The following is a 24,036-nucleotide window of genomic DNA, read 5'->3' as shown; positions in this document are numbered from 1 at the left end:
ACTAACACTATGGAAAATTATTTGGTGCAGGTAGTGGAAAAAATCAACCTTGATAGAAGAGCCTCTTTGGGAATAGACTCATCTGCTCAATCTCCATTTATTGATATCGAGGCTGATGACCCTTTTGGCCTTTTAATAAATAACAGCACTAATAGTGCCACTCCTGATTTGTTCCCAGATACTATTACTATACAGCCAAGTGGTACTGTTGCTGGAGTTGAAGATCTGAGTGCTAACGAGGTACTGGCTGATATTACTATTAGCCAGGATCAATCTATTTCTCCTCCAGCACCGGTTCTGGGTAAACGGGAATGCCTTAGGTCAGCCAAGAACAGAGTAGCAAACCCCCCGAGGAAATACTCTGAGGAAGAGGAGCATGATCTGACTAGTGAAGCATATATTACACTTTCGAACGCCCAATTTAATAAATTGTTAACTTTAATGGACTCAAAAATCAAAGGTGCGATGAAGCCCCTGGTTAGCAAAATAGACAAGCTAACTTCTGAGGTCAACCGTTTGGAAGGTCTACTACAAAAATCAATAGACGAGACTGGGAAACTTCCAGAAAGTGTCTCTGCAAAGATGGAGGAATCTGTCAACAAATCAGTAATTGCAGCCGTTGGTGGTCTCATCCCTGTCACTGCCCCGGTATCGAATACCCTAACGGCAAGAAATAACACTCTCCCAGGTGATTCTCATACTGCCTCGATCCCTGCTCCTGCTGTTGAAGACCCGTTTATTGAGAACGGGACTTTTGAACTTGTGGTTGAAGCTTCCCCACTGGTACTTGTCCTTGCCAATGTTCCAGCTCTGGCTCAAGGTGAGAGGGAAACAGCATCTTCTCTACGAAACAAATCTTTATCATGGTTAACCACTAACATGGTAATTACTCCTTGGGGAAAGCAGCAACTTTCTGAAGAGCTTGTCAAAGCACGAAGGGTTCAGTGGATCGGGGATAGGGTAAAAAAGTTTAAAGGGGAGTGTGTTGTTCTCCACTTCTCTGACCCTGGGGTCTTGCCCAACATCCTACCAAATATTTTACCACCTCAAAGGCGAACGACTTCAATTGTTCCTTTGACTTTGGACTTCTTCTACCCAAGAAAGGGAAGCGGACCAAATTCAAGCATTTTAAGAACTAAATGGAACATTGTGACTAAGAGGGGGAGGAAGGATGTTGCCTCAGTTGACTGGGGTCTGGGGCTAGAAAATCGATTTTCTTCATTATCCAATTTAAGTGATTGTGATTGACAACCACCTATTTGTAATGCTGTGTCTGCACCTGCTTATGCCATAAGTTTATCAGGTTTAGCTTGTTACCCTATAACAACTAGCCCGTTGAGGCTTTTGATTGCTGATTTACCTGGGGCACCGAATGTTACGATTGTAGACCAGGGCACAGGGGGTAAGGTGTTAAACATGCATTCTACAACCAATGGTATTCCTACGACACCAATTTCAGGGAATATCCTATCATGGAATGTAGCTGGTATATCTTCTAAAATGGAAAGCGCAGACTGGTTTGAATTCATAAATAGGTACGACCTCTGTATTTTCCAAGAGACTTGGGCGTGTGAGCCTACCTTTGCTTTGGGGTATCTAAACTTTCATGTTCCTGCCATCAAGGGTCCCAAAGGACGGCCTATGGGGGGCCTTACCATATGGATTAGGCAGTCTTTAAAGATTGCTGTAAAAAGTGTGGAACTTGACCAAAAAGATATTCAGCTGATACGATTGACCAGTGATCTACCCCTCTCCATGGATGTATATAATATCTATGCCAGAGGTGGTAGTAAAGGTAGATCCGAGGTTCTTACGAGCCTTTCTACTATTCTTGAGATCGAATCTGCAGGAAAAAACATCTTAATTGCAGGTGATTTGAATCGGACATTTGAACCTCTAATCACTGGTGATTCTCCTCTGGGATCAGAGGAAGACAAACTTTGGGACATTCCCACACTTGAGTCCCCCCCGATAACCAGATGGACAGCTGACATCTTAGGTCTAAATGCCATGTGCTTGGAGCATGGGTTACGCGCCCTGAACGGCCGAACCCAATCAGACCGTGTACCCGCCATGACATTTAATAATGGGCGAAGCAAAAGTCGTATTGACTACGTTATTTGTAGTACATCGCTATGGCCATCCCTTATTGACATGGTAGTTACTGCCAGAATAGAAAGTGACCATGACCCGCTATGCGTCTCGCATAACTGGTGGACATCTAATGTAAACCCCTCAACTAATTGTCATTTATTTGTGCCGCCAACGATTACGCAATCCAATAATATGCGTAGGCTAAGATGGTCTGGTGTTAAGACGGACCAGCAGGCCCTGGAAAAGATAGGTGCAGCTGCAGACAAGGCCATTCTGGCACTGGAAAATATCACTGATCTAGCAAATGGACAAGATGAGGTTAAAAATGTTCATACGTCTCTTTTTGACGAAGTTAAAAAAATCTTTTTAAAACCCGCACGAAACATCAAGGCTTGTCCATTTAAAACAGCAAAGTGGTATAACCAAGATTGCAGGAAAGCAAGATCGAAACTAGGAGCTGCAATTAAAAATAACAATCTGACTGAGACTCGGTCTGCTAGAAAGCACTATAAAAATTGTATCGCCAGGGCGAAAAAAGAATGGGACGAAGATCATTGGCAGAAATTGAGATGTGCTAGCGAAAGTAAAAATTCTAGACAATTCTGGCACATCGTCAAATGGGGTCATGATAGACCTCCAGAGCCTCCTAATAATAATGTCCCTCACGATGCCTGGGTTACGTTTTTTAAAGAGCAGTACTCTTCTAGGGGTCATCCTGCTAGCAATATTAACCCTACTTATCTGTTCGCAGACGAAGATGTTTTTATGTTAGGCGAAATCCTGTCTGCTTTGAAATCCGTCCATAGGGGCAGAGCCCCGGGTAATGATGGTGTTCCGGCGGATGTCTTCTTAGATGACACCGACAGGTGGAGTAAGTACATCTGCCTTTTATTAAACCATTTAGCCAGAGGTGCTGAAATTCCGGTTTCTTGGAGGGGTGCCGTCATTATACCAGTATACAAAAAGGGGGATCGTGCGCAACCCTGTAACTATCGCCCAATCAGCCTAATAGACACGGTCCAAAAGGTGGTAGGACGTGTTATCATCAACAATTTGCTTGACTGGGCTGAGGAGCAGAACATTTTATCCCCTTTTCAGGCGGGCTTTCGCAAAGCAACAAGCACTGTAGACCAGGTTTTTCGCTTTCAACTTATACAATCGCGGACAGTGGTACTGGGTGGATGCAGCCTGTATGCAGCCTTTGTTGACTTGCGGGCTGCATCGACCTGGTGCCGAGGGCAAAATTGTGGGAGGTGCTGGCTGCCCTAGGGGTCCCGATGATTATCCTAACTTTGATTATGAGACTCCACGAGGGCACTTATGCAAAGATTCAATGGGGTGGCTATGGTAACAACACTATTGACTTCCCTGTCGAGCGGGGGGTTCGGCAGGGCTGTTCAATGGCTCCAACACTGTTTACTCTTTTTATAAACGGAATTGTTCCCCTTATGCAAACTGAGCCTGTAGATGCTCCCTCTCTTGCTGGTGCAAAAGTTCCAATTTTAATGTTCGCAGATGACACCCTAATTTTATCAAAATCCCCAAGTGGTCTGCAAAAGGCATTGATAATCTTTGACAAATTTTGTTGTGATCATGGTCTGGAGGTAAATGCAGCGAAAACAAAACTCATGGTTTTTAATCCCAGTAGGAAATTCAAACCCAAAATTACCATGAGCGGGCGCTGCCTTGAAGTCGTGAACTCCTTTACTTATTTGGGGATACATATCTCAAATAATAACAGATGGAACCACCACCTAGATTTAGCTATATTAAGGCATAAACAGCTTGCTGGTTCCATCATTAAGGAGCACGCGAAATCCTTAACTAAGCCAATCAATCCGCCACTGATCATATATGAGGCTAAAGCAATAGGGTCTGCACTATACGGGGCAGAACTGTGGGGGCAAGAGAACCTCCAGGAGTTACAGAGGTCAGAGAATAGTTTCCTCCGTAAACTAACTGGCACCCCACAGAGTACTCCCCTCTTGCCACTCAGATATGATCTTGGTAGAAAGGAAATTTCGGCAATGTGTAAACTTCGACCGATATTATATTGGCGCAGAATCTGGACCACCCCTGAGTTGTCACAATATGCAGAAGGATTTGCTGATGTAATCAAGGCAGATCGATTTCATGAAATTAAATGGTTTAGATCTCTGAGAACTGCATTAAGTGAACTAGGGTTGAGTGAATTGTGGTCGGATCCAACCGGGTCACCCTTTCCACCAAAGTTGTTTATAAAAAACCTTTACTGGGAACATGTTGCAAATAAGAGCCTTCTTAGCAATAGTAATGGGTCTATGACGATTGCCTTCCTCGAAGCTAAACTGTTTCCAATGTTTGAGATATACTGGGATATTATATCTAAATCCCTGGATAGGAAACTGTTTTTCCAACTGAGGGCTGGCTCTCTACCTCTTGGTAACTTAACATCTAAATGGAGAAATAGAGGTCCAGCAACTTGTTTAGCTTGTGGGGAAGGGAAAGAGACTCTGGGGCATTTTTTTTTTTTTGTTTGTTTGTCAAGCATATTCTGTTCCGAGACGTGTCTGGTTGGCCCTCATGTGCAGAAATTTGGGTACTAAAAGCTCCATGGTAGCCTTACGCATTATTAAAACTACCCCCTTAAACTGGATTATCATAGCGACTGCAAAGTATTTGGGGTGGGCGTGGGTAATTAGGCAGAGATTGCTAGTAGGGTGACTACTCTCTGCCTAGTTGTTCAGAGACTGCTAGTTTATCTATTCTCTGTTCCCATGCCTGGAGTCTATCTGACGAAAACTTATTTAAATTAATTTTTAATCATGTATGTTTTTATAATATGAACTTTGCACCTTGATGGTTATAACTTGATGAAATCTGTTTTTAAAAAAAGGAAAAATCTCCTTTTTAACGTGTCTGTGCTTAAAGTCATGCTGACTCTGTAATTTAATTGTATTTTATTATGTGTTTGTTTGTCTGCTTTTATGAGTAATTACTCGAATAAAGCACTAAAATCTTTTACTAAGTTTTTATCCTTTTGAGCTAGAAACAATTTTTTGTTTAATTCTACAAATTAGGCCTCAGATGATGGATTATACCGCAAATTCAGCAAATCCATAATTATGCAAAAAAATGGCATAGCCGCAAAATCGCATAATTCTTGGATCTTGTATATAGCATATAAAGTGGATTTGTAGTAATTTTTTTCATTAGAAGATGGCCATCCTGGTGAAAGCCATTCTTGAAGAAACATGTTTCTTCATATTTGATTTGCATTTTGCAGCTTTTAAGGAGGTGGGTTCTCCACCTTAGCACCCTGTCCTCTTTTTTTCAAGACCCTCTTCCCTGCCTTCCAACTCCCTTGTAGTACTTCCCCTCCCACTTAATGCCAATTTTTGCAAACTCCTTACTTTTGTTTTGGTTTTACCAATGCCTTACTCCTCCTCCAAATATACTCTCTTTTTTAAATACCATTTACTCTCCTTCCTGATTTACTCCTTTTTTCACAAAACCCTGACTCCCACTTGCTCCCATTCTGCTTAAATTCCTCAAATCCATTTCTTACCCTTCTACTTTACTCCCTTTCTCAAACCCCCTAATCTCTCTCTAACCTTACTCAGATTGTTTTACAAATACCTCACTCCCACTTTACTCCAGTAATTTTTCAAACCCCTTACTCTCTGTCCACTTTACTCCCCGTGCTGTTTTACTTCCATTGTTTTTTAAACCCCTTCTTCCTCTTTCCTCTCTACTCAATTTTCAAACCCCTTACTTCAACTCCTAATGTAGTTGCTTTTTTAATAAATACTATAATCCCTAATGCTTTACTCCCTTTTAAAAAATACATTATATCCCCTCCTTTACTTTCTTTTATTTTAAAACCACTTAATCCCCTTTACTTCTATTTTTCTTTTAAAAACCATTATTTCCCTGCCTTTTTTACTCCCTCTTATCTTTACAACCCTCTGTACTCCCTCTCTTGTTTTATTATTTTTTTTCTAACCCATTACTCCCCCTCTGTGATTCTCCTGGTCTGTATACCCCCCTTTTTCTCTTCTTACCTCTTTGACATGCTGAACTCTTCTTTCTCTAAATTTACATCATTACCAGAAACCTAATATTTTTGTGGGAAAGGTATTTTATCATTTTAACTTCTCTATAAATTAAGGTTTCATCAGGCTGACTTTCTTCATTTTAGGAATTGATTAAAGTGGTGGATTATAATAAAATTCCAAATATGTACAAAACTATAGTTGACAAAAAAATATAAAACACCTCCAAAAAGGCCCCACAAGGATTATCATATTGAAAATCTTCAACATATCTTTATATGTCAGTCCTACTGCTTTTATCAGAATGTTTCATAACGAACAGACCAGACCATTGGCATCACCACCATAGCCAACACTTTACTGCTGTATTGAACACATGGTTTCCCACATGGTAAAACCTGCATTACAAGCACTTTTTTTTAAAGAACACAACATCTGCCCAAAGTTAAATCAAGTTAACCAACATGTAGATTGAGCTTAAACCCTCTCTCAGTAGTAACTCTGAAAGCTGTTATGTGTTGATCACTTAAGGTCTGGTGACAGCTATCAAGCCAGACCTAAATATGATCAGGGGTGTAAGCCAGGTTTGCAGAAAGTATGAACCGCATTTCATTGCACCTCTATCCCCACCTCAACCGCTAGCAAACCTCACATTCTCTTTTAATCTTATTTCCCGTAACTGTGCTGATTACAATCAAATCAGTCAGAAAGTTTGAATGTTTATTTGACATTAATTCATGTACAATGGGAAAATACATCCAGGGACTTGGCCACTGGATATTTTCCAACCACCCGGAGCTCAACACTTCAAAAACAAACATTTTGTATGTAGGACCTGGACAAATCATTATCCCATTGTTCATATGGTATCTCGAACTAAGAGCTCTCTACCATCATATTCAGCTGAAGCTAGGAATTTGGGGGGTAATCAAGACTCAACGCTATTCCGTATTTAAGAAGTAGCCAAATAAATTGTTCACTTGATAAGATCTCTCTTAAAAGTGTTCCTTTCCTGGGTTCTTACAAAAGGACCAGGCTACCTCTGCTGTAGTACTCTTCCTCCTTGATTACACGAATGAACTGTACCTAAAGAAGCACTACTAATACTGTGGAAAGTACAGCAGATTCAGAAATCAGCTGCCAAACAGCTCCTTGACCTACCAGTGCAGACTCGCATCGCCCTTGACGTTTTATCCCTTAACTGGTTTCTTTTTTAATTGTGTGGCAACTAGTTAGTCCATGGTTAATTTTGAAGTGTAGAGGCGAATGATCTAGGGTCTAGTTGGGTTTGTTGGTATTATTACATGTTGATGTAAAACATTATGCCCTTTTTTGTATGTAATTGAGTACGTGTTATAACATTACGTTAAAAACAAAGTGAACGTTTGCAATCATTTTTAAAGTATGTTGTTACATTTTTAAAATACTGTGAACTATATTTTCAAATGAAAAGATATTGAATTATTGTCTGCATTAATATTCCCTAAAAACATGTTTTTGAATTTTTATTTATTTTTAAGTAATCTCGTGAATATTTGATTATGTTGTCTTTTAGAATAATTTCTTTAAATAAGGTTGCAGGTTTTAATGTTTTTCCAAAGTTCTTAGTGAATGGAACTTTTACTGTCCCTCCTTTTTCCTTGGCCCTTTATCTGCTCAAATCTTGACATAACTAACAGAAAGCTAAGCATCTGTCAAATTTCATGCAAATCCATTAAATCATGCCAAAATAATTAGCATATGAATACTTTTTTGCCCCTCCTTTAAATCTTCCACAATTTACTGACCGTGAAAACTCAGAGTGTACTCTTCCTAAGTGGGAATCTAGGACTAACAGGTGGAATGGAGTGCTCCTTCTAGGAGGAGGGGCCCTGGCAAATCCCAAGAGGTGTCCTGTCGTAGAGCTGGGACAAAGTCACCCCTCTTGATGCTTTCCGGGCTTGACTGCTGCTGTTTTCACCTATAGCCTGCCCTCCAGCTTCTCCTCCCGTGGGATGACCGAGACTCGTGAGCCTTGTTTCCAGCTATGGAGGTATTGTGGAGGCGAGTTCCCCGGTACCGCGGCACTTCGCCCTCGGGCTTTTCTGTGCTTTCTGAACCTGGGAGATGCGCGCTCCCTTTTCTCTGGAACCACTGCCTCTTCATCCAGGCAGATTTCCTCGGACCTTCAACATCTGGATTCATGGCACTGCTTCCCCCACAGCACAGAACCTGTGCACTCGAACAGTCTATTTGTGCCCGACTTCCTCCAGCACACCGCCCTTCCTCGGTGCTACGGATGCATCCCCCACTTCGGCTCCACTCCATATTACCAGTTACCTGGGGGCTTATTTTGGACTTTTGTCTTTTTGTGTCCTGCAATTTATGGTGATTTAATGGTCACCCATGACCTAGATCCTCCATCTTGTCGACCCTGGTCCGTTACTCTATCATGGATCCTCCATCTTGTCGACCTGGGTCTGTTTTCCTCTTTCTGCTGGACTCCATCTTGATTATCTTCTAACGTTACCCCTATCCGCTTGACACTCCTCGTTCCTCGCCTGTTCTGACCTTTAACTCCCACCTACCCTTATGTCCCCTTCACTCCTCTCCCCTATTTCAGGTTCCGAGTCATGGATTCTTGACATTCTGGTCCAAACATAGGTTTGTTTCTTTGCAACCTTATGTATTGCCCCCCCCCCTTTTTGTTTTCCTTTCCCTCCTTACCCTTTTTGGTCCATTGGTCTTATTTTCACTGTTATCAAATAACTCTTGTAAATGTATGTTATGGTAACCGATGTAACGCTGTAACACTGTTTTTGAACCTCTTGTAAAGCGCTCTGATACCTCCGGGTCTAGCCAGCGCTATATAAAACTTATCAAATAAAAAATAAAAATAAAAAAAATGCTTCATTATCAGGCAGTTCCTCGTTGGTACGTGCTCCAATGCCCAACGGGCCCCCGAGGGGGTTCTTTGCCAGATGTAGGAAAGTAGGATCTGCTTCTTATGGCTACCCCCACTTTTTGCTGGTTGTTACACTGTTTTGACTAGTCTGACTGGGATCCTGCTAATCAAGACCCCAGTCTATCTGCTTTCTCCTTAAAAATGTTATGCATGTACTTAGGTACACTCCAGATTGGATACTGGGGTACCCTTGTCAGTCCTTAGTATATGGTACACATGTACCCAGGGCATAGTTAACCCAGAGGCCTCATGTGGGCTGAAGCATTTATTATGCCACCCACGAGAGGCCATGCAAAATGGAACTACAGGCCTGCCATTGCAGCCTTTGTAAGATGGTGCATGCACCACTTACTTTAGATATAGGTTTATAATATCTATAGGTCCTTACACTTAAAACCTATCAGTCACCCTTCTAGCAGGCCTTGACAATCCTGGAGGCAGGGTGCTGGGTTTAAAGTGAGAGGGTGCCCATGCATGAGCAGAGCCCCTCTGCAGCCTTCGTAGCTGTCACAAAGAGCACCCATCACTGCCAAACACTAGAGCGGTGATCAAGATGATAGCCAACAAAGTTAGCAGAACTAAAAATGATCACATTCACAGCAATCTAAGAGTTGAACCCAGAGAGATAGAGAAAAATAGTAAATTTTCAGACTCTATTACTACATTGGAATGACAAGATGGTAATCAATTCTGTGTAAGTAATTGGAATAAAACATAAAAAAAATCATTATAACATACCAATGAATTAAAAGCTGAGCTTATACCTATATTGACAAATGTGCAGATAAGGCCCGGACATCCGCAAATATTTAAGAGGACAGACTAAGGATAACTTTAGTGCACAGGTCTTTACTTGAGACTTTTACATTTTCTTTTGAGTTGCCTTGGGAGCAGGCAGCCCAAAACACATCAGCTAGAGTACCATAAATACATAGAGGGCAAAAATGTGCCTCCTTGGCTCCACCGAAGTTACAGTATTACCTGTTTGAAAAGGGGTAGAATTTAAATAAACCTGTGTGGTGCTCCATGCCTTCCACTCTCCCAGTCTGCTTTTCTAGATTTAGAAGTTAAATGTACTGTTCATCTCGCTTTCTTATTGAGAGGCTTCATTCCCTTCTTGCACTTGCAGAATCAGGGTTTCAGTGAACCAGAACACTGTAAGTCCGTCCTCCTCAGTTTGGGCAACCAAACTCAGGAAATTTACCCTCCAATTTGGGCAGCAGCACCTCTGCGAGCCGGGGGGGGCAGCGCTGTACTGCTCCGCCCTTACGTCGTCCATGGACATGACGTCAGGTAAGCCACATATACCCCGGCGCACCAACATCAGTTTTCTTCTTTTCCGCGTCACGGTGCGGATCCCGGAAACCAGCAGTTCCTGGCCTAGTATTGGGCCTTCTCGACACCGTTGGTGTCGTACCAGAACAGTGTGCAATGCCCTCCGGGTTCAAAGCTTGTGAGGCCTGTGCGCGTCAGATGTCTGGCACTTATCCGCACCTTATTTGCATGTGGTGCCTTGGTGCAATGCGGTGATTGTTCTCAGATGAAGGCGAAGTCTCTTCGGGAACGTCGTATGAAACTGTTGGCTGCGCGGCTGTTCGGCCCAGACTCTTCTCGTAGCCGCTCTCCCTCTCCAGAGGGGGCTCATTCCTGAGGCCGCTCCCATGACCGACACACCAAAAAAGGTAAGCTGAGCCACAAGCGTCCACTGAGGTCCACCTCCTGCAGGTGTGCCGCTGGCGACGATTCTTCTCGTACGTGGTCAGCTACGGGCTCCCAGAGGTCACCTCCTCCATACCCACCTTTTCCAGGAGTTGGAGCAACGCGTGCCCAAATGGAGGCCTACTCCTGGGCTCTTCTGGCCTACTTTGAGTCGCCCTCTCTCCCTGGCACGCCTATGGCCCCACAGAGGCAGAGGGTACTCAGGCCGGGCCCTCGTTGGCGGATCCTTCGTCGACCAGGGTTGTGTGCACCAACTCTGACGCCAAGGTGACAACGTCAAACTGTCCAGGTCGCTCTAGCACACTCCGCCAGACAACACAAGCCCTGTGCGGCTTCTTGCGTGGACAACGGAAGCGGAATCAGCGATGCCGACAATGCCGGGTTCGACGCCAGGCTCTCACCGCCAGTCAACGCATAGCCCTATGCGGCTTCCTGCGCGGACGGTGGAGGCGGCATCTGCGACGTGGAGCTCAGAGCTGGGTTCCAAACCCTCACCCAGCTCTAAGCCTGAGCCCACATCTGGGGCAACGCATCATCTGACGCCGGTGGACGTTGAGGTAGCGTCCCTCGTGGAGGCGGTCGATATCCAGTTAACTCCAGCACGGCGCCCACCAACGCTTCTGTCGACGCATCCATCGCTGCCGGTGTCCATCCATTTATCAACACTGGCATCCATGCCTGGGGTTGACCTCTCTACGGATTACTAGTTTTTGTCTCCTCAGCGGGGCCGGGCGACTCCGGTATCAGCTACAGCCTTTTCGGAGGCTGCCGCTTCCCCTGATCGGGAGCCACTGGTGCAGGTACCTAGTGTGGCCTGGTCTTCGGGCCGTTCCCCCCCTGCTCTTTATGGCAACTGGGAGAATTAGTCTCCAATCGTCTCCTACAGACGGCCTCTTGTCCCCTCCTATGGTGACTACTGAGCTAGGGGCCGCCTATGTGCAGACTGTCAACCGGGCAGCTGCTATCGTCGGCTTTCAGCCTCCTGTGGTACCCCTCATTCCCGATCCCTTAATGGATCTGCTTCATCCTGAGCCCATTACCGTGGAGCCCTTGCTACCCCTTGGGGGTGCTTTATTAGAAGCCTTGCGTAGCGCATGGGCACAACCCTCTTCCGGAGCCCTGGTTGATCGACTCATTGATCTTAGGCACCGTCCAGCCCCGGGGGATCCACTTTGTCTGTCCCTCCTCTCTACTGCTCAGGGCCTGGTAATTCAGGCGGCTTTTGGGTTACAAGACTCCTCCACTTTGCCCTTGTTTCCTCCCACCCTGGAATCCTGGTGTCTGGATGCATGTGGAAGACAGTTTTTTGCTTCTTCTAATGAGGCCATCCGCGCTTTAAACACTACATGCATGTTTGCACGTGCGTCCTCCCCACTCTGGGGCTAACCTTCTTCCTTCCTTCCTGGAGGAATTGCGCTCCGACCTTCTCTGTCTTGTCCTTCACGGCAAGGAGATGGCACAGTTTTCAATCCACTCCTCCCTGGATTTAATTTAATTTAATTTAATTGCGGTTTTATATAGCGCTAGGAATCGACTCTCGGAGGAGTATCTCCGTGCTTCGACCGCTGGGGAACCCGTCCTGGCTCACCCTGAGAGATGGTCCCTAATGGGTATCTCTAAGGTGCGACCAAGCATCCCCGGCGGTCTGGGGGGGCCGTTGTGAAGATGAGGCAAGCTAATGCCCAGAGTTGCCGAGTTTGGTCCCTGACTGGAGTAGGCACCGAGGCGAGAATTATCGAGTCCGCTGACCATGGTCCACGACCCTGCCGCATCGGGAATCGAACCCTGGTCCCGGGCCGTCCTCTGCTTACGGGTCTGCCGCCTCTAACCAGTGAGCCACACCACTCCACACCACTCCACAGACTCTGTGTGCCGTTCTCTTGCTCGGTCGGTGGCTTTGCGCCGCCATGCCTGGATGCGTGACAGCTAATTCCCTCATAATATTCGGGAGACCCTCCAAAACATGCCGGAATAGATTTTTTTTGGGTCCCATGCGGACTCGGCGATTTCCAGGCTTCTGTCAGGGCTACCGTAATTCTACCGTGTCACTGACTGACTTTCTTCTTGGTTGCTTGTCTTTCTTACAACCCCTGTTTATCAGAGACAGGTTGGTGTCTCTGTATGGTCTGTATAGCTGTATGGCTAATTGTTTTTGTTCTCAGCCCTCTGACTGTCTGTTTTGCAAAGAGGACCCCCCCTTCTTGCTAGGGGTTGACCCTTGCCCTTTGTGGGGTACTAGTAGGCAGCAGGTGTCTGCATCCGCCTTTGTTCGCTCCTGTGGAGTTTCCATTATGGGTATCCCACTGGGAGTCATATACCCCTTTACTGCGTCTCGCAGGGTCGCATCGCTCTGTTGTCTATGGTGTTTCCACTCATGGTCTAGGTCTATGCTATGTAGTATCTACCTCGCATGGCTTGGCATCATGCTTTTTGTCACATGGTCTGTTCTTTGACTCCGGCTCCTTCTGGGTTGTTCTTGAGGTAAGGACTTGCCGTAGGCCTCTCTGCCAAACAGTTGTTATGGCCTTTTGGCTTATTCTCCAGAAGTTTTCTCCACAACCCAGCTGCTTCCACGCAGGATTTGCTACATTCTGCGGGTATTCTTAATGTGGCAGACTCGTGGAGCCGGTTCTCCTTTACCTCCGCTCTTCCTTGCGTCTAGGACCCATGGGTTGGTCCTGAGTACTCCCTTGTTAGGCTTGTCTTTCCTTCTAACTGTCTGGTGAGGGGACTGCGCTCTCTTCTGGGCCAGAGGCAGATGCTACTTATAGCCTCGACCAGTTCCATTTTCGGTATAAATGCGGTTACTTTGGAGCGTACACAAGTCACTCGGTTTAGCCGGGTTTCGGCATCCTCTCGGGACCGTTTCTGTGCCACGTTCTTCCTAATGGCTTATGCTGGCTTTCCTGCTTTGGTATTGGCCCTGTCCACTTCCATCACCAGCTCTTCTCTGGCATTGTGGCCCATTGCCATCTTGCTATTCTGCGCATCTCTGCTGTTCCTGCTTTCTGGTGCTTTTCTGTTATGGTACTACAGGCACCCTCTGGCCGTGTATGAGCGTCCTTCTTGTTGTGTACGGGCATCCTTTCAATACTCACACATGTCTGACTGGCGAGGGTCTCAGCAGTACTCTTCCTCTGTGGTACATGCGAGGGTGGTACGTGTTCTCTCCACCATACCACCTACCAGTCTTTTGGGCCCATAGGTTCAGTTCTACTTCTTGCGAGGTACTGAACTCCCTTTTCAAGCCAGTCTCATTACTGGGTGTGTGTTTTTGTTCCATATCAGCCCTTCCTGGACGGGGGTTAGTATCCTGCTGCCTTCATATTTTACAGGAGCAGGTTCAACAGTGTTTTACGCTGTTCTAGTTGTTTAGCTGAGGCTAGCTCTGACTTCTTGGTGACACCTTGGATCCTGCGGATCCTTCATGCCCCTTTTGCTTGTCTTCTTTTGAAGTTCGGTATTTTTTCCTTCTCTCATCCCCTTTACATATAGGGGTTTTCATGTTATTCTGGATGGGCTGTGGTGCCCTAGCCTTCCCTTGATTGCCGCTCTCTTCAGAGCATACAGGTCTGGTGGCTGGCTGCGCTTTCATTCTTGTCCCCACTCTGTTTCGCCCTTTGGATGGCGACACTCTCTTGGTCATCTTATTGATGGCTAGGTTCTTTGTGGACCTTAGTGGGGTTCAATCGCAGTCCCGCCTCCTCTAGGAGTATGGCTTTGGTATCTATTCTAAGTTGAGGAATCTGCCGCTAGACGTCTCTATCAGATGAAAAAGTTACTTACCTTCGGTAACAATGTATCTGGTAGAGATCTAGTCTAGCCGCAGATTCCTTAACGCCTGACCGTCCTCCCCCGTCCTGCGACAACCTTCTCCGGTTGGACTTCTGCCTTCGCCTTCCTTTAGGTGGCTTTATTCCTCTGCGGGGTGACTCACAAGGCTACATTCTGTTTCGTGGCTCTGCTCTACCCATCCTTGTGATTGGACGGTAGACCCATATGTCCTTTTCAACCATTACCTGGGTTGTCTGATGTGGGTCTAAACCCCCCACCGTCCTTCCCTTCTATCTTCTTCGACTGCTTGATGTCTCTTGCCTCTTCTGCACTCTAGAGATTGGCAGTCTCTAACAATGCTGCATTCGGTAGGTCCATTATTCGGATTTGACACCTCATGGTAGTTTGCCCTTACTCCTGAGTTCTGGACTGGTTGTCCTTCACTGTCATATGTTATGGTTGCAGCCTTTCTGTCGGCTGCTGTGTCGGTTCACCAAGGAGCTATGGCTCTATGGTAAGTCTTGTGCCTCTGGTGGCACAGGCTCTCACAGGCCAAGGGTTCCGATCGTGCCTCTGCTCTGCATCTTCTTCTTCTACGTCTGGGGGGAGGTTTTGGACTTAACAATTGCGAGGGGTCCCTCCCAGAGTTGTGCTCTGTTCTTTTCTCCTCCCTTAAGTTTACAATATACAGTGCATGGCACTGTCCTTCTATGGTGATGTTTTCCACCATACCTTGTTTTTTCTTTTTCTGCACACTGTTCCCATATTTCACAGTTTTTGGTGGTGGCTTCGTGTTCTGACGCAGAAAAGTCTTCTGACGAAAACTGATGTTGGCTCGCTGGGGTGGGGCATATATGGCTCCGCTGACGTTATGACCATGGACGATGTCAGGGCAGAGCCATACGGCACCGCCCCGGCTTGCAGAGGTGCTGCTGCGCAAAAGTTTCCAGACCAGTCTGACGCCTGGGGATATTCTAAGTTAAGGAATCTGCGGCTAGACTATTTCTCTACCAGATATATCGTTACCGTAGGTAATTAACTTGTTCTTCAGGCCATGTAAGTGATTTTTAAATAAACCATACCATATCATTATTTAACCACTTCTGGTATGTGGTTACAAATTACACTTAGACATTTTATTTCCTATACTACAGGCTCCTGCTGATACTTTTTTTTGAAAAAATAGTTTTTGATTCCCTCATTGAATTCAACTCCATTACAATAAAACTTTAGTAGAAATAAGTTTTCTCTGGCGGCTTCTTAAGTGTAGGTGAATGCAGCAACATTCTATCACTACAAAAGCAGTACAGTTCACAACACTTGCACCGCTTGCTTACCAGTTACCAATTGTGGACCATTTTATTATTTCAAGTCAAAACCAAAGAAAGAAAATGATGGTTCACTGCCTGCTGACATTGTAAAGTGTGCTTCACCAGGTAGCCACACAGGTAGCCACTGTACAACCAGGAATGTGTCTCAGAGATTTAACAGACTCCATGGTGGTGGGGCGTTATACAAGGTGTCCCAGACGATGTTAGTCCTTCTCGATTTGTATGCAGCATTTGATATGATCACTCATTCTTACTAGATGTGCTGCAGTCAGCCTTGTGAAAGGAATCACAGTGAAGTTTAAAGGCTTCTTTCTGATATATCTAAAAACAAGCACTGGAAATGCAATAGGTCTCAGATTTATTTGAGTTAGAGCTAATGGCATTGTAAATGGCAATGTCTTTTAGCCATGTGTTATGGAGTGTATGCATGTGGTGTGTAGTGGAATTGCGTGGGTTGGATTGGAATTGTAGCAATGGTGGCATGCTGTGCTTTAGATGAATATGTTTGAAAGTAAAGTGCACCCGACTGCGATTGCTACAATAGTTAATTGTGGATGCGTTAACAATTGATGTGTGCACTGATGGCTGGTGGTGTGTGTTCCTGTAGAAATGGTGCACTGATGGCTGGTGGTGTGTGTGCTTGGTGGAAGCATGCACTGCCGGCTGGAGGTGTGTGTGCTTGGTGGAAGTGTGCACTGTCGGCTGGTTGTGTGTGTGCCTGGTAAAAGCGTGCACAGACGGCTGGTGGTGTGTGTGCCTGGTGAAAGCGTGCACTGACAGCTGGTGGTGAGTGCGCCTAGTGAAAGCATGCACTGACCGCTGGTGGTGTGTGTGCCTGGTGAAAGTGTGCACTGGTGGCTGGTGGTGTGTGTGTGTTTGGTGAAAGCGTGCACTGACATCTCGTGTTGTGTGCCTAGTGGAAGCCTGCACTGACGGCTGGTGGTGTTTGTGCCCGGTGAAAGAGTGCAGTGACGGCTGGGGGTGTTTGTGCCCGGTGAAAGCGTGCACTGACGGTTGGTGGTGTGTGTGTGTGGTTGTGTGTGTGGTTGCGTGTGTGGTTGCGTGTGTGATATTGAGTGTGTGGTGGTGTGTGTGGTGGTGAGAGTGTGGTGGTGAGAGTGGTGTGTGTGTGTGGTGTGCCGTCTTATGTGTGTGGTTTTATGTGTGTGGTGGACTTAGTTTGCGTGTTCGGACCCTGCACACTCACACACTGCCCCTACACACACACACACACACTGCTCACCCTACACACTCACACAATGTTCACCCGGCACACACACACACACACACTGCTCACCCTGCACACTCACGCATTGTTTACCCTGCGCACTCACACACTGTTCACCCTGCACACTCATACACTGCAGTCACTCTCACTCTGCAGTCACTCTCACTCTGCAGTCACTCTCACTCTGCAGTCACTCTCACTCTGCAGTCACTCTGCAGTCACTCTCACTCTGATTCACTCTGCAGTCACTCTCACTCTGCACTCTACACTCATTCTGCACTCACTCTGCACTCACTCTCACTCTGCACTCATTCTTCACTCACTCTCATTCTGCACTCACTCTCATTCTGCACTCACTCTCATTCTGCACTCACTCTGCACTCACTCTGCACTCACTCTCACTCTGCACTCACTCACTCTGCACTCACTCTGCACTCACACTCACTCTACACTCACTCTCACCCTGCACTCACTCTCACTCTGCACTCACTCACTCTGCACTCTGCACTCACTCTGCCCTCACTCTCACTCTGCAGTCACACTCACTCTGCCCTCACTCTCACTCTGCAGTCACACTCACTCTGCACTCACTCTCACTCTGCACTCACTCTGCCCTCACTCTGCAGTCACACTCACTCTGCACTCACTCTCACTCTGCACTCACTCACTCTGCACTCACTCTCACTCTGCACTCACTCTCACTCTGCACTCACTCTCACTCTCTCTGCACTCACACTCTCTGCACTCACTCTGCACTCACACTCTCTGCACTCACTCCGCACTCTGCACTCACTCTGCATGCACTCTGCACTCACTCTGCATGCACTCTGCACTCACTCTGCATGCACTCTGCACTCACTCTGCATGCACTCTGCACTCACTCTGCACTCACACTCTGCACTCACACTCTGCACTCACACTCTGCACTCACACTCTGCACTCACACTCTGCACTCACACTCTGCACTCACACTCTGCACTCACACTCTGCACTCACACTCTGCACTCACACTCTGCACTCACACTCTGCACTCACACTCTACACTCTGCACTCACACTCTACACTCTGCACTCACTCTGTACTCTGCACTCACTCTCACTCTGCACTCACTCTCACTCTGCACTCACTCTGCTCTCACTCGCCCTTGTCAACAAATAACTCCATGGTTCCGGGGTGTGACGTGGAGGAGGGAGGTTGCACTTTAAGCAGGGGTGGGGGGGGGGGGGCACGCGCTACAAAGGTGGTTTGGTTACATCACAGGAAAGGGGAATTTCTGGGCATTCACTACACATTCTTAAGTGGAGTCCTGTCCTTCCTGGTTACGTCACCAAAGATGGCACGCACCAATTCAATGCAAAACATGCAGTGCAATTCTAAGAACTTCCGTTTCTGATCTGACACCCAAAATTTCAAGAACAACAAAATTTACAAGGCAAATCAACAGGTATTTTTGAACTGTTTCTAAAATTGAGAAATAATTAACAATTTGCGTTGTTAAGAGTCCTTTCCTTCAAATAACTCAAAATGTATTTCCCCTTGTCTGTGTTGTTTCTTCCCTACCACCTACCCTTGTCCGTGTTGCTTCTTCCCTCCACCCACCTATGTCCCTGTTGTTTCTTGATGTCCCTGTTGTTTCTCTTCCCTCCCACCCATGTCCCTGTTGTTTCTTGTCCCTCCCACCCACCCATGTCCCTGTTGTTTCTTGTCCCTCCCACCCACGTCCCTGTTGTTTCTTGTCCCTCCCACCCACCCATGTCCCTGTTGTTTCTTCCCTCCCACCCACCCATGTCCCTGTTTTTTTTCCTCCCACTCACCCATGTCCCTGTTGTTTCTTCCCTCCTACCCACGTCCCTGTTGTTTCTTCCTTCCCACCCGCCCATGTCCCTGTTGTTTCTTATTGTCCCTGTTGTTTCTTCCCTCCCACCCACCCATGTCCCAGTTGTTTCTTCCCTCCCACCCACCCATGTCCCAGTTGTTTCTTCCCTCACACCCACCCATGTCCCAGTTGTTTCTTCCCTCCCACCCACGTCCCAGTTGTTTCTTCCCTCCCACCCACCCATATCCCAGTTGTTTCTTCCCTCCCACCCACCCACCCATGTCCCAGTTGTTTCTTCCCTCCCACCCACCCATGTCCCAGTTGTTTCTTCCCTCCCACCCACCCATGTCCCAGTTGTTTCTTCCCTCCCACCCACCCATGTCCCAGTTGTTTCTTCCCTCCCACCCACCCATGTCCCAGTTGTTTCTTCCCTCCCACCCACCCATGTCCCAGTTGTTTCTTCCCTCCCACCCACCCATGTCCCAGTTGTTTCTTCCCTCCCACCCACCCATGTCCCAGTTGTTTCTTCCCTCCCTCCCACCCACCCACCCATGTCCCTGTTGTTTCTTCCCTCCCACCCACCCATTTCCCTGTTGTTTCTTCCCTCCCACCCACCCATTTCCCTGTTGTTTCTTACCCACCCATTTCCCTGTTGTTTCTTACCCACCCATTTCCCTGTTGTTTCTTACCCACCCATTTCCCTGTTGTTTCTTACCCACCCATTTCCCTGTTGTTTCTTCCCTCCCACCCACCCACCCATTTCCCTGTTGTTTCTTCCCTCCCACCCACCCACCCATTTCCCTGTTGTTTCTTCCCTCCCACCCACCCATGTCCCAGTTCTTTCTTCCCTCCCACCCACCCATGTCTCAGTTCTTTCTTCCCTCCCACCCACCCATGTCCCAGTTCTTTCTTCCCTCCCACCCACCCATGTCCCAGTTCTTTCTTCCCTCCCACCCACCCATGTCCCAGTTGCGAAAACCTTACCACGAACATGCATTGAATACTGACCATGTACATACTGTAGATTCCACATTTTACTGCATACTGCCCTTGGTAAAGGACTATGAGAGGCAAACTTGTGGCCGGCGAGAAATGGAGATACCCGCCGGGAAGGCTCAGTCCACTAGGCAGTCTGACCTGTTGTGCAAGCACTATGACTGGAGTTAGAAAGTCTTCTTTTTGTCCTTAACTATTCAGTGCTTTCTCTGTTTACCAAACTGCTGCTGTCCAAGCCTCCGTTAACTTATTTTTAACTTGTATAAAGTGTAGAAATATTACAGCGAATGTTCAGTTACAGCAGTTGTCTTATGTTGCATTCATGAAATTAATAGAAAATTAGGTGTGCAAATATGAATATTGATTGTAAAAGTTGCAACCAAAAATTACACAATCATAGTGCAACAGGTGTAGAAGGTTAAAGGTCTGTATGCTAACGTAGAGAAATCATTGTTATTTTTTCTGGACATGATGAAATTGTTTATTTCGACAGAACTGGTTTAGTTAAAACACATTTTACTGACTCTTTGGATAATGGTCAAACAGACTTATTTTTTCTCTTACCTGTTTTCGTTAAATGTTGTATAATGATGTACGAGTAAGGGTCCACAGATTCAAATTTTTCCGTGACAGTCCATTAACATACTCCAAAACCTGTGTCCAGGAAGCTGATCTGTACAGGAAACTGCATGTGCGTCTCTGTACTGCTTCTGTGGAGTGAATGCTAGAGGGAGCTCTAATCTATGTTTAGAAGATCAGGTCAAGGTATGCCGTGGTATCATAATGCCAGCCTAATGCATAGGGAAGAAATGTAGTTCATTCATTTATCTAGTCAGATTAATTGCAGATCAGTCGTCAGTCATATATTGGTATGTGGAAGATTGACAAGAGGATCATTACATTTAGAAAATGCAATTCTTTGTCGTTAATGAGAATGCCTGACACACCATTAATCCACTTGCCTTGAATTCCAGGCAGCACATTTAAACTTGCCTGAACAAAATAATAGAAAAACACTATCTCAGCTCTGCAGGCCTCGTGAACACTTAGTTGCAGAAAGGGCTCGCCTCGAGAATGCTAATTGTGCTAATTGTTGTAGAGCGTTAATGAGATATGTTCCTCATTTGAAAAATACTTGATATGCACTGTCTTACAGCCATTCGATGATGAATGACTCTTATATCCTCCATGTGCAACTTCTCCACAACACATACCCCCTATTTTCTTGCATCATCAGCCCATCATGCCCGATCCACCTCCCTGACAGCTAGAAACCCAAGAATATACTTCCACAACAACAACACTTGAAACCTTCAATGTTACAAACAGTGACAATTAATGCCTGCACGGTTTTCTTAAAATTTGCAAACATCTTCCTCACCCACTTACTTATATGAGACAAGTTGTTTGTACAGTTTCCTACACACGAATTTACCACCTTGGACAAAGTTAATGGCCTTTTTTCATTCTTCCCTGGAGCACCGCAGCATCCCAATACACTGTAAAGGTGAACAGCATTGGCTAAATCCTTACTTCTTTGGAAACACCTCATCCTTGTCTCAGTGGCGGCTGGTAGGGAACTGGAGTGGCGGGGGGGATTGAAACAAAAACCACTTACCTTTTTCCACGGCCGCAGTCTCTCCGTCGATCCTTCTCTTCCTGGCAAGTTCGGAACCAGGAAGCACCCAGGCTCTCCTAAACCGATCACAACACTGTAATGCAGCGTTACGATTGGTCTGAGCTCCATGGTTCGGCGACTCAGATGCGGACTGGGGGCCTGGGCATGTTCCCCACCAGGCTGTGTAATGCAGCCTGGTGGGGAACTTGCTAAGTGCGCATGACGCTTTGGCCGGGCCAAGACAGCCGGCCAAGCATTCATGTTCACTTTGAGAGTGTGCACTCACCACTACTCCCATGTTCCAACCTCAGCTCCACCCGCCCTAACCCAGGCCATTTGCGAAGAAGAATAAAATGATAATAACAAAGTTATTATCATTTTTTTTATTGTTGTTGCTCTCAGAGCAGTGGGGCGACGGTCCTCCACCTTAGCGGAGGAGCCGCCCCTGTCTAGTCTTCAAAGCATTCCACGGCATTTCCCTCCCACCTCCTGGCCTCTCCCTTGATGCTCATCCAATAATCCGCTTTTAGTGCCCACTGATTTTCTTTTATCTGCTGCAAATATTTCATTACAATGCCACGGCTACCATTTATTGAAGTCACTACCCTGAAACCACAAGCTTCCATCCCTCCAAGCTTCAAACCACCTTCTTACTCCCAGTAATCCAAATGTGTATGAACAAATACCTATAAAGTAATTAAAAAAAAGGGGGATATTCTTATGCAATAAAGAGTTTCTTATTGAACCACTGACTTATACCATTATATCTTATGCTTATGACATTAGTCATTCGTCACTAACAGAATAGACTGCATTAGGTCGAAATAGCTAAGAGGAGAATCACAATGTATGCAGGTTTATATAGTGCAGAGCTCTTTGGGAATTAATAGGAAGTTTCCTTATAGGTTCCCTAAAAACGTGTTTTATTTTCAAATCATTATTCTCGCTGTTAACTCCTCTAACTTGCAGTTGCTTGGCTAGTTAACTGTGGACGTTTAGAACAATGATTTCAAAGATGTATACAACTATAGCTGTCATATTCCGGACTCCTAGAATACCTGGTTCTTCTTTGTGGAATTAAATAATACCTACTACTGGCATGTGATGTTGCACCTCTGGAATATTCTGCTTGGAATCCTATTTTGCCATGGTTTACCATTAATTCCTCTCTAGACGTTATTCACTTCACGTTCTATAAAGGCTAATTATAAGTATTCCGTGAGGGCATATTTTTTTATTGCACACACATGGCTCACGTGGCGTATGTTAATATAATTTCGTCAGACATTTTAATCTAAATCGCGAACCTAGTTCCAGGTGTATTTTCAATATAATAGTTTATGCATACTTTTTGAGTAAATATCAGACTTTATTGAACTACTCCGCATATTCATGGCATACTTCTGGGAGCTAGTGTCTGTCCCAGATCCCAAGGAGCAGTCACATGCATAGCCATTCTCGCGTAAGGAAAGTCTAAAGGTACAGAAATGTGGTATTTAATGCATTTGCAATCTTTTTTTGTTCGTCCGTGGTGACAATATTTTCCTTAGTGGAGGAAAACCTTACTTGACACTCCCATATTTTTTTGCGGGGAGGGGATGGGGCGGGGGAGGGGGGGTAGGGGTTTCCCCTCTATGTTAGTAGGTTTACTCCAACCCTTGATGCAAGTAATTCTACAAACATTTTCAGAATGGGAAAGTACCTGGAAATGTTTGGTGACTACACACAAGAATAGATGTTTGTGTGTTCCACTTTTTGGGGCAGAAATCACTATGGAACACTCAAAAACCCGCTTTTGTGAATATTTGCACACACATCCGTTCCAATATAGTGCATATATTTCCTTGTAGTAAATCTGTTTGAAGGTGCTGATTCACTCCATTCCAGGTTCTCTGAATCATCAATGATGTGAAGTTAAATGTTGCAAAATCTTTATTAATTTGGCCCTGTTGGAAATGTAACCTTTCGTGTGGTTCAACCATTTTTGTTGACTTGAAAGCAGACAATTTTTACCTCTGGGCAGGGAGAGACTGCTAATCAAACTTTCAGTGCATGTGATCCTTTCGTAAATATGGTAACTAATTAGTAAATACTAACTGGCATATTTCGCTTTTATTAAGCTCCATTGTAAAACTGTGAAAAGAATAAATGACTAAATGTCAAATTCACCTGTACTAACAATGTAGAAACTGCAAAATCTACTGGACTCAGAAGCTCCATCACAACACCTGAATGAAATAAACAGCCTGATTCATCAAGCTGAAATCGGCTCGCAAAGGGCCAGATTCTCAGCCTGTTGAAAAGTGCATTTAAGGGGTGCTACAGGGTGTCCTTTGGACACCCCTGGCACCCTTCAAATCGCTATCTTATTTGCGATTAGCTAATTGCAAATCGCAAATAAGGAATACTCCCCATTCATTCCTATGGGCCTTTTGGCCCATAGGAATGAATGAGGAGTAATTGCTTATTTGCGATTAGCAAT

At 45.7% G+C, this 24,036-nt stretch overlaps 1 protein-coding gene across 2 annotated transcripts in view; it reads left to right on the top strand.

The window, feature by feature from the left end:
* Positions 1–24,036, top strand: part of BTRC (beta-transducin repeat containing E3 ubiquitin protein ligase) — a 1,268,207-nt gene that overhangs the window by 696,304 nt on the left and 547,867 nt on the right. The window lies entirely within an intron of this gene.

The sequence above is a fragment of the Lissotriton vulgaris genome, chromosome 5, assembly GCF_964263255.1.
Source record: "Lissotriton vulgaris chromosome 5, aLisVul1.2, whole genome shotgun sequence".
Classification (NCBI taxonomy): domain Eukaryota; kingdom Metazoa; phylum Chordata; class Amphibia; order Caudata; family Salamandridae; genus Lissotriton; species Lissotriton vulgaris.
The sequence above is the reverse complement of the archived record's forward strand: the minus strand, read 5'-3'. Positions and strand labels throughout refer to the sequence as shown.